This window comes from Bufo gargarizans, chromosome 3, assembly GCF_014858855.1.
Source record: "Bufo gargarizans isolate SCDJY-AF-19 chromosome 3, ASM1485885v1, whole genome shotgun sequence".
In the NCBI taxonomy this organism is placed as follows: Eukaryota; Metazoa; Chordata; class Amphibia; order Anura; family Bufonidae; genus Bufo; species Bufo gargarizans.
The window spans coordinates 191,865,998-191,882,759 of NC_058082.1; positions in this window are offsets into that span (position 1 = coordinate 191,865,998).

The following is a 16,762-nucleotide window of genomic DNA, read 5'->3' on the forward strand; positions in this document are numbered from 1 at the left end:
GCAGTCTCCACTGGTGATGAGCGGCAGGGGTCATATTCGAATTTGTGATATTTCGCAAATATTTTGTTGAATATTCGTCATAAATTAGCAAAATCGTATATTCGTTATATTCTACATTCTTTTTTTTTACGTGAAAATCGTCAAGGTAAAGATTGCGTAATATGCAAATATGACGCAATCAATACAGGCGCAGATCAAAAACTAATATATAGCACTTTTTTGAATATTCGTCATTTTTTCCATTTGAACACACGATTCCTCCTTGCTTCTTGCTTGTAGGCCAATGAGTCATTGGCACACAAGCAACTTAAGCAGGGAGGAATCATGACTTCAGATGGAAAAAATGACGAATATTCTAAAAAACTAATATCTAGCACTATATTCAATATAGTGCTAGATATTAGTTTTTTAGAATATTCGTCATTTTTTCCAACTGAAGTGAACACTTCTGCGTCCTGATTCCGTCTCCATGGAAGGCCACCGTCCTTCACCTTCTTTGAAGTCTATTCATTTATGTAGAAGTATATTCAGTATACAAAAGGAAGAAAAATAATATTTTAAAAAATGACAAAAAATTTCAGTAAATGCATAATACTTGATAAGAGTATCAGATATTCGTGGAATAATAATGTATATGTCCTTCTAGAAGAGAATAGAGTGGAACAATGCATTTTATACAGAGGACGCACTGAAATTGCATTAAAAATGCATGTGCATTTTTCTTGGATTAGATGCGGTTTTTGTTTATATGTATATGATTTCAAGAGGGAATCGCCAAATGGGACCATAATGCTTAATATGTTAGTGAAACACTGGTTTCACAGAATATAACATATCAAGTGACCAAGGTTGGTTTGCCCAAAATGACCGTGATTAGGTAATGTCAAATTCATTTGTATTGTCCTTTTCCTATGTGTTACACTATTCCTTTTCCTATGTGTTACACTGTACACTTCAGATGGAAAAAAATGACGCATAGTCTAAAAAATAGTTATTATATTCGTTTTTTAGAATATTTGTCATTTTTTTCCATCTGAAGTCATGATTCCTCCCTGCTTATAGCCCATCCTGCAAAAGACAAACCCTTACACGGTTACATTGGTGTAAAAAAAAAATTTATGGATGTTAGTGTATGGCGATGAAAAATATAATATAGACCTCTTCAAATGTGATATAACACCCGAAAACCATTTCAAATATTGCGCTCCTTTCCTTCAGCACCCTGACATGTACCCACGAAGAGATTTACGACCACATATGGCGTGTTTCAGTAAACTTCAGAATCCTGGTAATAAATATTGAAGTTTGTTTTGCTGTTAACCCTTGCTGTGTGACAAGAAAAAAAGTGATTAAAATGGAAAATCTGCAGTTTTAAATAAACTGAGGGTGTAGTTTCTAAAATGTGATATTTTTTAGGTGGTTTCTATTATGTAAGTCCCTTAAAGTCTTTTAATTAATGAATTGATCCTTAAAAAAACTGTTATCACAAATTGCTTCCAAAATCCTAAGCCTTCTAACATCCTAAAAAAAATAATTGAATTTTCTAAATCATGCCATCATAAAGTAGATATATGGAGGATGTTAATAACTATTTGGGTAGGAATCACTTTTTGTTTTAAAATCAGACAGAATTCAAATTTAAAAAATTGCTAAATTTTTCAAATTTTCTATTAATTTGAGATATATATATATATATATATATATATATATAAGGAAACTGTATGGCAGCACCAATTCACAATGATAATCACGGGTACTATGTCCTAGGGTGTAGCTGCTTACCCAAAAAATGTAGAAGGAAACGGACAGCACTTCCAATAGACAAAATTGTGATTTATTCAGCCACAGTGGCACAGTGAGGCAACGTTTCTGCTCTGTATTTGATCCGAAACATTGTCTCACTGTGCCACTGTGGCTGAATAAATCGCCATTTTTTCTATTGGAAGTGCTGTCAGTTTCCTTCTATATACAGACCAAAAGTTTGGACACACCTTCTCATTCAAAGAGTTTTCTTTATTTTCATGACTATGAAAATTATAGATTCACACTGCCTTCAGTGTGAATCTATAATTTTCATAGTCATGAAAATAAAGAAAACTCTTTGAATGAGTGTGAATCTATAATTTTACCTTCAGTGTGAATCTATAATTTTCATAGTCATGAAAATAAAGAAAACTCTTTGAATGAGAAGGTGTGTCCAAACTTTTGGTCTGTACTGTATATAGAAGGAAACTGACAACACTTCCAATAGAAAAAATTGTGATTTATTCAGCCACAGTGGCACAGTGAGACAATGTTTCGGCTATGAAACACTATGAATTAACACATGTGGAATTATATACATAACAAAAAAGTCTGAAACAACAGAAAATATGTCATATTCTAGGTTCTTCAAAGTTGCCACCTTTTGCTTTGATTACTGCTTTGCACACTCTTGGCATTCTCTTGATGAGCTTCAAGAGGTAGTCACCTGAAATGGTCTTCCGACAGTCTTGAAGGAGTTCCCAGAGATGCTTAGCACTTGTTGGCCCTTTTGCCTTCATTCTGCGGTCCAGCTCACCCCAAATTATCTTGATTGGGTTCAGGTCCGGTGACTGTGAAGGCCAGGTCATCTGGTGCAGCACCCCATAACTCTCCTTCATGGTCAAATAGCCCTTACACAGCCTGGAGGTGTGTTTGGGGTCATTGTCCTGTTGAAAAATAAATGATGGTCCAACTAAACGCAAACCGGATGGAATAGCATGCCGCTGCAAGATGCTGTGGGAGCCATGCTGGTTCAGTATGCCTTCAATTTTGAATAAATCCCCAACAGTGTCACCAGCAAAGCACCCCCACACCATCACACCTCCTCCTCCATGCTTCACGGTGGGAACCAGGCATGTAGAGCCCATCCGTTCATCTTTTCTGCGTCGCACAAAGACACGGTGGTTGGAACCAACGATCTCAAATTTGGACTCATCAGACCAAAGCACAGATTTCCAGTGGTCTAATGTCCATTCCTTGTGTTCTTTAGCCCAAATAAGTCTTTTCTGCTTGTTGCCTGTCCTTAGCAGTGGTTTCCTAGCAGATATTCTAGTATGAAGGCCTGATTCACACAGTCTCCTCTTAACAGTTGTTCTAGAGATGGTCTGATGGTCCCAACCCCATTTATAAGGCAAGAAATCCCACTTATTAAACCTGACAGGGCACACCTGTGAAGTGAAAACCATTTCAGGTGACTACCTCTTGAAGCTTATCAAGAGAATGCCAAGAGTGTGCAAAGCAGTAATCAAAGCAAAAGGTGGCTACTTTGAAGAACCTAGAATATGACATATTTTCAGTTGTTTCACACTTTTTTGTTATGTATATAATTCCACATGTGTTAATTCATAGTTTTGATGCCTTCAGTGTGAATCTACAATTTTCATAGTCATGAAAATAAAGAAAACTCTTTGAATGAGAAGGTGTGTCCAAACTTTTGGTCTGTACTGTATAATATATATATATATATATATATATATATATATATATATACACACAAAACATATCAACTCAAATTCATCACTATCATTTAGTATGAGAAAATAGTCTTAGAATCGCTTGGATCAGTAAAGCGTTCCAGAATTATTACCAGATAAAGTGACATATGTCAGATTTCAAAAGATGGGGCTTTGGCATTTGGTCCAAACCGGCTTTTGCTGGAAGAGGTTAATGGTCAGGCCTGGCCCTCAATTTTATTTTATTTAATATCCAAAACAGTTGGAATTTTGTTTTTGATTGTTCAATTTAATTAAATCAGCATATAGGTGATCAGTTCACCAATACACAGGGTAGGGCAACAATTCACCTGTGAGTGATAAAGTAATATTAAGGGTCAGGCCTTAATCGTCATTTTATGTTTATTCTATGTCTACAAAGTTAGAATTAAATTTTTTTTGTGGGATCAAGTTAATTAAACAAGTGTTAATGTGAAGATAGACATCAGGACTCAATTATCTGTTTCCATTTATTCTACATCAACACGGTTGGAATTGTATAATTTTTTGGGGGGATGGTGCCCCATGACAAAGTGGGGATGGTGACAGCAGTAGCATAGGCAGTAACAGTAACAATATTGGCCCCATGAAGGAGTGAGGATGGTGGCAGAAGCAGTAGTGGCCTCATAACAGAGTTGGGACGGTGGTGGTAGAATCTCCAGTAGTGGCCTTATGACAGAGTGGAAAAGGTGGCAGAGACAGTGGTGGCTTCATGACAGAGTGAGGAATGGATCAGCAGCGGCAGTAATGTTGTTTTAACATCACTGACCAAATACTGACCATCTTAAAAAGGTATTGTGCTCAATTTGCATCCATTTTGGCCATTTACGTCTCAAATAATTTTTTTTTTTTTTTTTAAGGAGAAAAAGTCCTGCATACAGACAGGACTTTAATGGCCTCTCAGACAGTCGGTCTTTGGTCAGTGTTTTGCATCAGTAATTGTAAGGCAAAAACAGGAGTGTGTCTAAAACAAAGATAAACTGTAATGGAATTATTTGCATATCATCTGTATTTTGGACCCACTCCCGTGGCTTACAAATTATGATCAAATACTGACCAAATACTTAGGTGTAAAAGAAGCCATGAGGATGCTCAAAATACAGGATTTTTTTTTTTTTTTAGGAAGAGCAGTAAAGGAAGCAGGTGGGTGGAATCAGGCAGGTGGCAGCATCAGAATGGTGGCAGCAGCATGTGGCCAGAAGTAAGCCCATTTTGCATAATATTCCAGTATGACCATTAGTGGCACTATGATTGAATCTGTTGCATCATGCACCGGTGTCTGGAAATCCTGGTTGATATACGCCTGATTCATCCTTATGAAGGCTAGTCTCTCAACATTTTGGGAGTAAAGGAGTAACTATGCCCTCAACAGCGTTGAACATCTACTCGGATGCCACACTACTGGCCAGACGGGAAAGCATACCCATGACAAACTCGGCCAGTTGCGGTTATGATTAAAGTTTTCATGCTCGGTAGTTCAGGGGATCTTGGATCATAGGTGACAGGGTACAGTCCAAGTATGCCACCGCCTGCTGGTTGAGGTTCTGCTGCATGTCCTGCTGCTACTGCTGGTTGGTTTCTTCATTAAGCAGCTTAAGAAAATTGCTCAAAATAAACTCCAGACTGAAGTTGCTACATATGTCGCTTTTGCTGTTCCTGCCTACCCCCCCCCCCCCACCAGTCCTGGTAGTGGAGCATGAGTGTAGAGGTTCCCCCCGGTCAGACCTGCATGAGGATGGGCGATGGTGCTCGTAGGCAGCGACCAACCAACTACACAGCAGGTCTCTGTAGTAGTCCATTTTTGTATCCCTCTCAGAAGGTCTAAAAAATGCCATCATTTTTGACTGGTAGCAAAGGTTTAACAATGTGGATAGCCAGTAGTCATCCCTCTGCTGAATCCTGGCAATGCGGCTGTCACTACACAAACATGACAGCATGCATCTGGTCATTTACGCAAGGGACTCGGAGAGCCTCCTGTCACAGTGTAGGGGGAGGAGAGGATCACCAGAATGACAACAGAAGGAAAATGACCAGGAACTAGTCATCAAGGCTAGGGAAAGGGAAATGGTGACCACCTAAGGAAACCCTAAACCTAGCCCTGACTACTGTCAGTATGAATATACCCTGAAGGTGGGAATATTCATACACCGTAAACCTAGGCCCTAGTAACCCTGAAAATACCTAGGATTAGTGACTGGGTCTGAGACTACTGGTTCCTTCCCAGAAGAACGAACCAGCGTCTCCCTGAGGCTTAGTAAACAACGAACAAAAGGGAGCAACAAAATGCAAAGAGAAGTATACTTATCTTCAATAGAAAATGGATGATCAGGAACTCAGATGAGGATCACCCACCAGCTTTTCCAACTCCAGGCAGAGAATATTAACCACATGGTATCAAGTGTGAGTCCAGACTAAATAGAGGAGCAGTAATGACCACAAGCTACACCTCAGACAAGAGGTGTGGTCATTAGCAACAACAACACTGCAATAAGTGAAAACAGATAGGCTGTCAGATTTACACTGTTCATTTTAGGACATGGTGAGATAAAGTCAAGTAACCGAATAATGCCAGTGTGACATCTGACCCTGACACCTGACCCCTGACAATGACTCATGACCCTGACACCTGACACCGACACCTGATCCTGACTTTGATATTTGACTCTGACATATGAATTTGGCTTATCGTCTTCATAGGTCAGGGTCAACGTGAGAATGAGTTATAGATATACTGTGCATTTGTATGCTAAATCACACAACCAAAGAAAGTCTATAGCTGAACTTATACCTCTGTTTCTGAAATGCTATAAGCTGACATATTGCAGTATTGTATGAGCGCATAGGTCAGTGGGTGGTTAGGTTGCTCATTTGTATTCTGGAGTTTTTGGGTTTAGGTTCAAACCTTAAAATGACAAGTTAATGTTTTTAAACATTAGATAAGAGAAAAATTCAAGCAATTTGTGACTCTGAGGTTTGACTCTTCTGACCAGTCAGTGTCAGCGTCGCAATTACTTTAACATTAACATTTTATTGAGCCCTAGAAAAGAGACAAATTAAATTGATGTGTGACCCTGATGTCTGACTCTTCTCTTCTAACTAGTCAGCATCAGCGTCACAATGCCTTTTAACTTCATTGTACTTTTAATATGCTTAATGACATAGATGGGAAAAAAAACTTCAGACTCCAGTCTGAACCTAAAGCTTAGTAGTTTAGAGGCTTACCTCACATGCTGTGTTCTTGGGTTCAAAACCTCTATCAGTCTTCAACAAAATTTACATTTTATTGACCCCTAGAAAAGAGACAAATTCAAGTGATGTGTGACCCTGATGTCTGACTCTTCTTGCTAGTCAGCGTCAGCATCGCAATGACTTTATGCTCAATCACATAAATGAAGAAAATCCTTCAGGTTGCTGTCTGAACCTATAGCTCAGTGGTTTATACGCTTACCTCACATGCAGTGTTCTTGAGTTTAAAACCCCTAAGTCTTTAAAAAACATCAACATTTTATTGAGCCCTAGAAAAAAAAACTTATAGCTTCATTGCACTTTTAATATGCTAAATCACATAGATGAAGAAAATCCTTCAGGTTGCTGTCTGAACCTATAGCTCAGTGCATGCTATAGTAAGCTAAAAGTGTTTGCGACACTGACGCTGACCAGCGAGAAGAGAAGAGTCAGACCTCAGGGTCACACATCACTTGAATTTGTCTCTTTTCTAGGGCTCAATAAAATATATATTTTAAAAAAACTTATAGGCGTTTTGAACCCAAGAGCACGGCATGTTAGGCAAGTATCTTAATGACTGAGCTATAGGTTCAGAAAGCAGTTTGAAGGATTTTCTTCATAAGTGATTGAGCATATTAAAAGTACAATGAAGCTAAAAGTCATTGCGAAGCTGATGCTGACTAGCGAGAAGAGTCAGACATCAGGGTCACACATCACTTGAATTTGTCTCTTTTCTAGGGCTCAATAAAATGTAAAAAAATAATTAAGACTGATAGGCGTTTTGAACCCAAGAACACTGCATGTCAGGCAAGTGTGTAATTCACTGAGCTATAGGTTCAGACAGAAGTTTGAAATATTTTCTATATCTATGTGATTGAGCTATAAGCTAAGCTGTAGACTTTCTTTGGTTGTGTGATTTAGCATACATATACACAATATATCTATAACTTATTCTCACTTTGACCTTGACTTATGAAGACGATAAGTCAAACTCAGATGTCAGAGTCAAATATCAAAGTCAGGGTCAGGTGTCAGAGTCAAGTGTCAGGGCCAGGTTTCAGAGTCAGGGTCAGGTGTCACACTGGCATTATTCTGATACTTGACTATGATATCTGACCATGTACTAAAATGAACACTGTACAGATGACCTAATGTGCAGCCAGTCTTTTAGAACTTCAAACCTCTGTCACTGGAGGGACTGCGACACCTCCCTGCCACCATTTCCACTGCATACTGCCATGGTCGGTAGGGGGTCATCTGTGTCATCTTCATCATCGCCCTCCAGCTCCTCCTGCTCCTCTCCTGTAGTTTGGCCAGATAAACCACTTGCTATGTATAAAATTCCTCCTCTTTGTCCTCATCCTCCTCAGGCCTCAGGTGCCACATCTTCTTGGTGAACCAGGTGACAAGCAAATTAAAGATGTGCGACATACAGGGCACATGGTTCAGCCCTCTCTGACACAGCACAGACAAAATGTACCCATTATCAGTAACCATGGTTCCTATCTCCAGTTGGCGAGGAGACAGCCAATGTTCGATTTCTTTATTGATGATGCGGAGCAGTTCCTCTTCAGTGTGGCTTAGTATGCCTAGGCTGACCAGGGGCATAACCATGTGAAAACGCCTAGCTTTACATAGGTTATATGCTGGAGGACCACTGTAAACTGTTCCTACATTGGAGGGTGAGGACAAGGTGGAGGATGAGGAGGATGGAGGATGAGGATAGGTCACGAAGATACAACGTGAGAATAATAGGGATTCCAGAGGGTGCGGAAGAGAAGAACCCAACTCAATATATACAGAAGTTAATTTTTGCGAATTTTGGGAAAGATGCGTTTTCCTCTTTTTTTATGATTGAAAGAGCTCACCGGGTCCCTGGGGGTAAACCAATCCCAGGGAGACAACCGCGGACATTTCTTGTCAAGTTATTGACTACAGGGGATAAAGATATCCTTTTGAGAAGGGCGAGAGAATGTTCACCGGTTGTACATAACGGGAATAGATTGGCTTTTTTTCCGGATTTTTCTAAAGATATACAAGAAAAGAGACGCACATTTTTGATGGTCAAAAAGAGGCTAAGAGAAAAGGACATTAAATATTCTCTCATATTCCCAGCAAAATTGCGGATTATTTTTAATGATAAAATCCTTTTTTTTGATACTTCGGAAGAAGCCGCGGACTGGCTTGACCGAAACAACTTATGATTTAATTGTCTTATGATCTGGCGGGAATAACAACTGTTACAAGGGGGCTTATCCCCCTAAATTTATTTCTCTTCGCTTCCTAATGAGGGTGGCCGAGTGGGGGGAGTGTGGGAGGGATGGTCATAGGAAAGAAATCTACTACAATACGTGGTAGATTATCTGTATGTGGGGGGAAGGGGGGGTTGGGGTTGGGCTGTGGTGCGTCAAAATGGGTGTGTTTTTCCTCTTTTTTTCTTTTTGCCCTTTTTTTGTTGTATTTCTTTTTTTCCAGCTCCTTTTTCCCACTTAGCCGCTGTCGATAATGTTGACTAGAATTATTGCCTGGAATATACGTGGTCTGGGGGATAGAGGAAAGAGACAAGCGATTTCTGACTTGACTCAGGTCCATCTACCAGCAATAGTATGCTTGTTAGAGACCCACCTCACTGAGGAGACCTCTAGGGTGGTCGACAGGGGATGGGCTGCGCACGCTTACCATTCTACTTTCTCTAACTACTCGAGAGGTGTTACTGTCTTGATACATAGACTTATTGATTTTGTCTGTGAGGCATCCTCTGTTGACCAACAGGGGAGATTTATTTTTTTATATTGTAGGTTAAGGGGGAAGATATGTATTTTGGCCTTTGTCTATATTCCACCGCCATTTTCCTTTTCGGTCCTTAATTCCTTGGTATTATTTATGGATAAATGGCCAGAGTGTCCAACACTGATTATTGGCGACTTTAACTGTGTCATCGATCCTGTACGTGATAGGGTCTCTACGAGTGTCAGGAGCGACAGCCCGGTCCAGGGGTCTCCCCTGGCACGGTTCTGCCTGGAGGCTGGTTTTGAAGATGCTTGGGAATATTTAGGACAGGGGAAGAGGGCTTTTTCATGCTTTAGTAAAGCAGGTAAATCAATGTCCAGAATAGATCTTGCATTGATCAGTAGTAAACATGTGAAATTAATAAAGCGAATGAAATATGAAACGAGGTCAATATCGGATCACTCTCCGTTACTACTTGAATTCTGCTTGTCTCAGGAAGGATATACATCAAAACCCCTTTTTAGACTAAATCCTTACTGGCTATCAGTTATAAAAACACATGAAATAATCCAAAATGAAATTGGCCGATTCTGGGATAATAATTATGGTTCAGCCAAAATTCAAGTGGTATGGGATACGTTTAAGGCGTATATGAGGGGATTGATGGTTAGTAATATCGCGAACCTTAGAAAGGAGTATGGGAAAAAAACAGAAAAACCTAGAAGAACGTGCTGCACAGGCGACAGAATCCTTTTACATGAATAAGTCGGAGCAGAATAGGGAAAATATGCAAAGAGCCACACAAATATATTCTAATTTTTTACTAGATAAGGCCCAACAGAGTCTTTTCTTTAAAGGGCAAAAATACTTTACAGAGTCAGGGCGACCCGGTAAATTTCTCTCCAGAGTAATTTCAAGTCAACAACCTAAAAAATATATAGACAAGGTCCGATTGATTGATGGTAGGATGGTCACTGGACAGGGCCCGGTAGAGAAGGCCTTTGTTGATTATTTCCTTGATTTGTATAAAGCCGAATCTAACATCACAGATGATAAGATAGATTTTTATCTTGATAGGATCATCTTTCCAACTATTACTGAGACGCAAAAGAAAGCACTTGAACTAGAGGTCTCAATCCAGGAACTTGAGGGAGCTATTAAATTATGTTCAGCTAATTCCACTCCTGGTTCAGATGGACTCCCATATGAATTTTATAGTAAATATAGGGATTGCATTCTCCCGAGACTGTTGGAGGTCTTTTCTGAATCAATGGAGGATGGGAAGCTCCCAGACTCAATGATGGAGGCTGTAATAATATTAATTCCAAAAAAAGGCAAGGACCCTTTAGATTTAGAATCTTATAGACCAATCTCACTGCTTAATGCAGATGTAAAGCTCCTTGCGAGGGTCCTGGCTACAAGGCTTTCTAGGGTTATTTCTTCTATTGTCCATCCGGACCAGAGTGGCTTTGTCCAAAACAAGGGTACACATCATAATTTACATCGGCTTTTCTCTAATATTCAGGCCCCTGGGGGGACCACTCGCTCCATCCTGTCGCTGGATGCCTCCAAGGCATTTGACAGGGTGGAGTGGTGCTTCCTCTGGAAGGTTCTGGCAAGGATGGGCTTTGGGGAAAAGTTTATACGTACTCTTAAGTTATTGTATAGATCTCCAAGGGCAAAATTGAGTCTTAATGGAATTTTGAGTAGTAGTATTGATTTAAGAAGAGGCACACGGCAGGGCTGCCCACTGTCTCCCCTATTATTCGATATTTATATTGAACCCCTCGCGATGGCCATTAGACAGGATGATCAGGTTAAAGGATTTGGTACGCTAGGAGTACAAGATCGGATCTCCTTATATGCGGATGATGTTCTGTTTTTTATAGACTATACGGAAATCACTCTTCCTAGGATTATCCAAATGGTTAAAGCATTTGGCGAGGTGTCTGGTCTTCTTATAAACTGGACCAAGACCAGCTTGATGCCAATAGATCCCCTGCCACAGAAAGAGGTTCTCGGGACACAGTTGGATATTGTTGACACCTTTCAATACCTGGGTTTGACTATATCACCTCGGGTTGAAAATTTCGTACAACTTAATTTGATTCCCATAGTGGTAAGGACTAGAGCTAAAATAGGGATCTGGCTGAGACTGCCCCTATCCAGAGCCGATCGAGTTTCACTAGTTAAAATGGTGATATTACCACAATTTCTTTATGTCCTCAGGAATACACCTATTTGGATACAAGACAAATATTTTAAACTTATTGAAAAAATAATCAATGATTTAATATGGGGAAGAAAGCGAGTTCGAATAAAGCTGGAATATCTGTATAAATCTGTGGAGTGCGGGGGTTTAAATCTCCCTTACTTTAAAGGGTATTTTATTGCAGCCCAGTTATTGAGATGCTATGAATCAGAGAATAGTGCATTGTTGGGGAAATTGGTAACTAGCTATGCCCACAATAATATTTTTACCTTGTTGGAATCTGGTCTATTAAAGAGTTACGAGTGGGGCTATAGAGAGACCATAAAATTACTCCTGAAAGTATGGGCTACAACTAGAACATGGTTGAAGATCAAGGGTTCACTGACATTCACGCCTCTTTGGCACAATCTGTATTTACAAAGGCTAGATGATATTGCAGCTGATACATTTTGGCAAAAGAATAAAATTTTGTATATTTCACAGATCGTTAAAGATAGAGAAATTAAACCATTTATAGAGATGACACATAGTATAACAAACCTTTCTTGGTTTAGGTATTTTCAATTGCGTTCAGTCCTATCCAGTTTGGATGATAAATTGGTGCTAGATATAGATAATTCATCTTTTTGAATGATTGGGTAGGGGGTACACTGTCTAGAATAAAAATTTCAAATATATATAAGTTATTACTTAAGGCACGGTTTAGTGACACACAGTCACCAGGACAAAAAGCGTGGGAGGTGGATTGTCTGAATTTACAAGTAGAAGGATGGGAGAATATTTTTGGAAATTTAGTTTCACTATCCCAGAATTTCAACCACGTTCTAATACAATTTTTTATTTGCCATAGATTATATATTACTCCTTTATGGATGAATAAATGTGGATTAAGAGACAAGTCCAATTGCCCCAAATGCGATACTGTAGGAGCAGATTTTCTTCATATGATATGGACTTGTCCAGAACTCACAAACTTCTGGAATACTATAAATAATTGTATTAGGTATAAATTAAAAATACGAATCCCTTTTGAACCACAAGTATTCGTGCTTAATGATCTCTCTAAATTAAATAGTCATAAGTATCAAAAGATCCTCCTGGGCAGGATATTGATGTTGGCTAGAGTGTTGGTCAGTCGAACCTGGTTTGCTCGATATACTCCAGATATAATCACATGGATGAATTTAATTGCTAAGGTAAAAAATTACGAGAAAATTATGTACAAACAGAGGGGGGCTGAGGAGAAGTGGATTAAGATATGGGGTGGTTGGAGAGCTTGATCAGTTGTGTTCAATTTTCTTAATGATAGAGGACTTATTTTGACGCACCACAGGTAGGGGGGGGGAGGGGAGGGTTTCTTTAGGGAATCGGGGTTGGGGGAAATTGTATTCTTTGTTTTCTATCTGTAATGTTTTGATATACTAACAATAAAGATAATTAAATTAAAAAAAGAGGATGAGGAGGCAGAATAGGACATTTGTGCAGAAATCACAGCATTACAATGCAGAGGCGGCTTTGCATCACCTGGCCAAGTTGCTGGTGTGCCTGGTCCGGAACTACATTTACCCAGTGGGCTGTGAACAACATAATATTGTCCTTGAGCATAATTGCAATTCCATGCATCAGCGTTGGTTTGAACTCTACCAGACACCGGGAGGCCCAAGGACTGGCACACATTCTCAACATAAGTGTATAGGGCTGGTACAGCTTTTTTGGAAAAATAATGTTGGCTTGGGACTCTTCACCTTGGCTGGGCACAATCCATTAGTTCTCTGAAATGTACAGAGTTATCTACATGGAAAGGAAGGTACTGTGGTACCAGCAACTTGTGCAGGTGCAAGTTCGCCTTCTGAGTCGTTGGATGAGTGCATTGTGGATGAGTTATCTTTCAGCAGTCGAAACAAGTGACTGCGAGTAGGAGGCGCATCAGAAGCTGTAGACGACGTTGAAGTTGATGGGAAGGAACGACAGCTTCCTTCTGCTGATGTTGGCGACCCCTGACTGCGGGTTGGCGGAAGATGCAGTGGTTGCTGCATCAGGCTGTAAGACTGAGTGGCACGGTTTTCCCAATCCACTTTATAGTGATGTTCCATGTGTTTCCACAGGGCCGTTGTGCCAACATTATCACCCTGGCCGCACTTCACCTTCTGCCTACATATCCAGCATACTGCCATGCAAACATGCCCCAGTGACTTGGTGAAAAATTCCCCACACTGCCTGCCGCTGCTTGTTTAAACCCATACCCTGCTAGTGGGTTCCTCACAGGTAGTCCCATGAGTAGCAGACCATGTACCCCTCCTGTGTTAGGCTACAGATCCACCACTGGTTCTACCCTGCTGTCTCACTGGCATGCTTCCACCCTGCTGTCTCACGGGCATGCTGTCACCCTTGCCCTCTGATGATGACAATGCCCCCTCTTCACCTGGCTTCCACGTACGATTGACAACATTGCCATCTACATTGGTTTGTTCCTCACTAATGTCACCCTCACCTGTCTCTTAAGCATGTCCCTGACCTATCGCAACTTGTGTTTCCACCTGACTGTCATCATTGGTAGTTGTGTGCCTAGAGGAGTCTGCAGCAGACCTCTCCTCCAAGTCTGCGATGGCCTATAACTGCTGACTGTCCTCAAAAAGCTCATCCTCACTTAAAAGCAGAGCAGAGCCGTCTTCATACATTACTTGGCTAGCAGAGTGAGCAGCAAAAGCAAGAGGCAGGTTCAGGACAGGTTAGGACACAGAGGCAGTTCCTAGGCCAACTAAGTGTGGTTGTCAGAGGAACTCACTGTTTTCTGGCTGTGTGTATCTGTCACCTGAGATGATGTTGAAGAGCGAGTCAATCATTTTAGTGCAGCTGTATTGTTGGTCAAAACACGACTGCTGGATGACAGTGGCAGCTTTGGCCTGGTGTTGCGGCTGCTGATACCATCAACCCTTCTTCTGCTGCTACTTGTGCCAACTACCAGGGCCGTCTTTACCAAGGGGCAAAAGGGGCAGCTGCCCTGGGCCCAGTTGCTCCTGGGGGGCCCAAGGCAGCTGCCTCTTGAGCCCTGCTAGCTACTGCCCCGGGTGTCAGGCTGTCGGCTACACAGGCATCATGATCGTACTGTGTTAATGATCTTAATTCTAGGACCTTAATGAGTTTTGATCTAGGACCTTAATGACATCATTACCATGTGACCAGTAACCTAGCAATTACTGGTCACATGGCTATGAGGTCATCACAGGTCCTGTGGAGTGTTGCAAAAGTTAACTGTGGAGCTTTTTTGTGTAAAGATTACATCAGAAAAAGGTGACAGGGGCTGTTATGTTAATATACTGTAAACTACTGTATAGTGGGGTGCTGTATACTGTGTGGTGGGCTGTATACTGTGTGGTGGGCTGTATATTGTGTGGTGGGCTATATATTGTGTAATGGGCTGTATATTGTGTGGTGGGCTGTATACTGGGGGGGTGGCCTGTATACTGTGTGTGGGCCTGTATACTGTGTGGTGGGCTGTATACTGTGGGGGGGCCTGTATAGTGGGGGGGAGTGCTATACTGCTGTACTGTATAGTGTGGGGGGCTGTATACTGTGGGTGCGGTATAGTGTGGAGTGCTATACTGCTGTACTGTATAGTGTGGGGGGCTGTATCGTGTATAGTTTGGGGTGCTGTATACAGTGAGGTGTTGTATACCGTGAGGTGCTGTATACTGTGGGCTGCTATACTGCTCTACTATATACTATGGGGTACTGTATAGTGTGGGGTGCTAAACTGCATACTGTGTGGTGCAGTATACTATAGGGTGCTATATTGCATACTGTGGGTTGCTGTATACTATAGGGTGCTATACTGCATACTGTGGGTTGCTGTATACAATAGGGTGCTATACTGCATACTGTGGGGTGCTGGGGTGCACTGTAACGCTAGGGTGAGCCGAGCCCTGGTCTCCTTCCTGCAGAGCGGTGCCCACTTCCAGCCCAGAACACTAATCCTGAGCCGCTGGAGTCTTCAGAACTGGAAGTATTTACAGTCATTCACTGTACTCTACCAGATGTGTGGATTTTTTGTGTGTGTGTTGTGGTGGAGGGCGTGATTGCATGCTAAGGTGTGGGAAGGCGGGATCCAGGGGGCCCAAGTAAATTTTTGCCCAGGGTCCAATCAATATTAAAGACGGCCCTGCCAACTACAGCTACATTTTTGCCGCTGCCTGTTCCTTTGGAGGAACCGGGCAACTGTCCGTTGGTCCTAGTGTACAGTAACTGAATCAGTAATGTAACAGATTAAGTATGAATGGCGCAGCAGTTGAACAAGAAACGCTCCAATATATTAGACTGCCTGTTGAGACTAAGTCTGACGCACAGTTAACATTACGGCATACATATTAGGACATTGTCAGACATCATCCACAACTCCATCCTCCGTCAGGCAAAACTCCATCAGCCCTCAGACATCAGGCAAAACTCCGTCCTCCGTCAGGCAAAACTCCATCAGACATCAGACAAAACTCCGTCCTCCGTCAGACAAAACTCCATCAGACCTCAGACATCAGACAAAACTCTGTCCTCCGTCACCCAAAACTCCATCAGACCTCAGACATCAGACAAAACTCCGTCCTCCATCAGGCAAAACTCCATCAGACCTCAGACAAAACTCTGTCCTCCGTCACCCAAAACTCCAACAGACCTCAGACATCAGACAAAACTCCGTCCTCCGTCACCCAAAACTCCATCAGACCTCAGACATCAGACAAAACTCCGTCCTCCGTCAGGTAAAACTCCATCAGACCTCAGTCATCAGCCAAAACTCCGTCCTCCATCAGGCATCAGCCAAAACTCCGTCCTCCCTAACTCAAAATACGCCCTACTACACACACTCTTCACCTGACGGAGCTGCTAGCTGCTGGAGAGGCAAAGGACCTGTGATGACGTCATGACCATGTGACGAGTCACGTGTGTGGGAGGGGTCAGATGTGCACAGCAGCTGGTAGAGTGTACAGAACAGTAGCCATCAAATAGAGCTCTGTACTAGAGATGTGTGTGTAACCTGCATGTAGCAGAGCTGTGTACCGTGTTACAGAGATGTATGTGTAACCTGCAT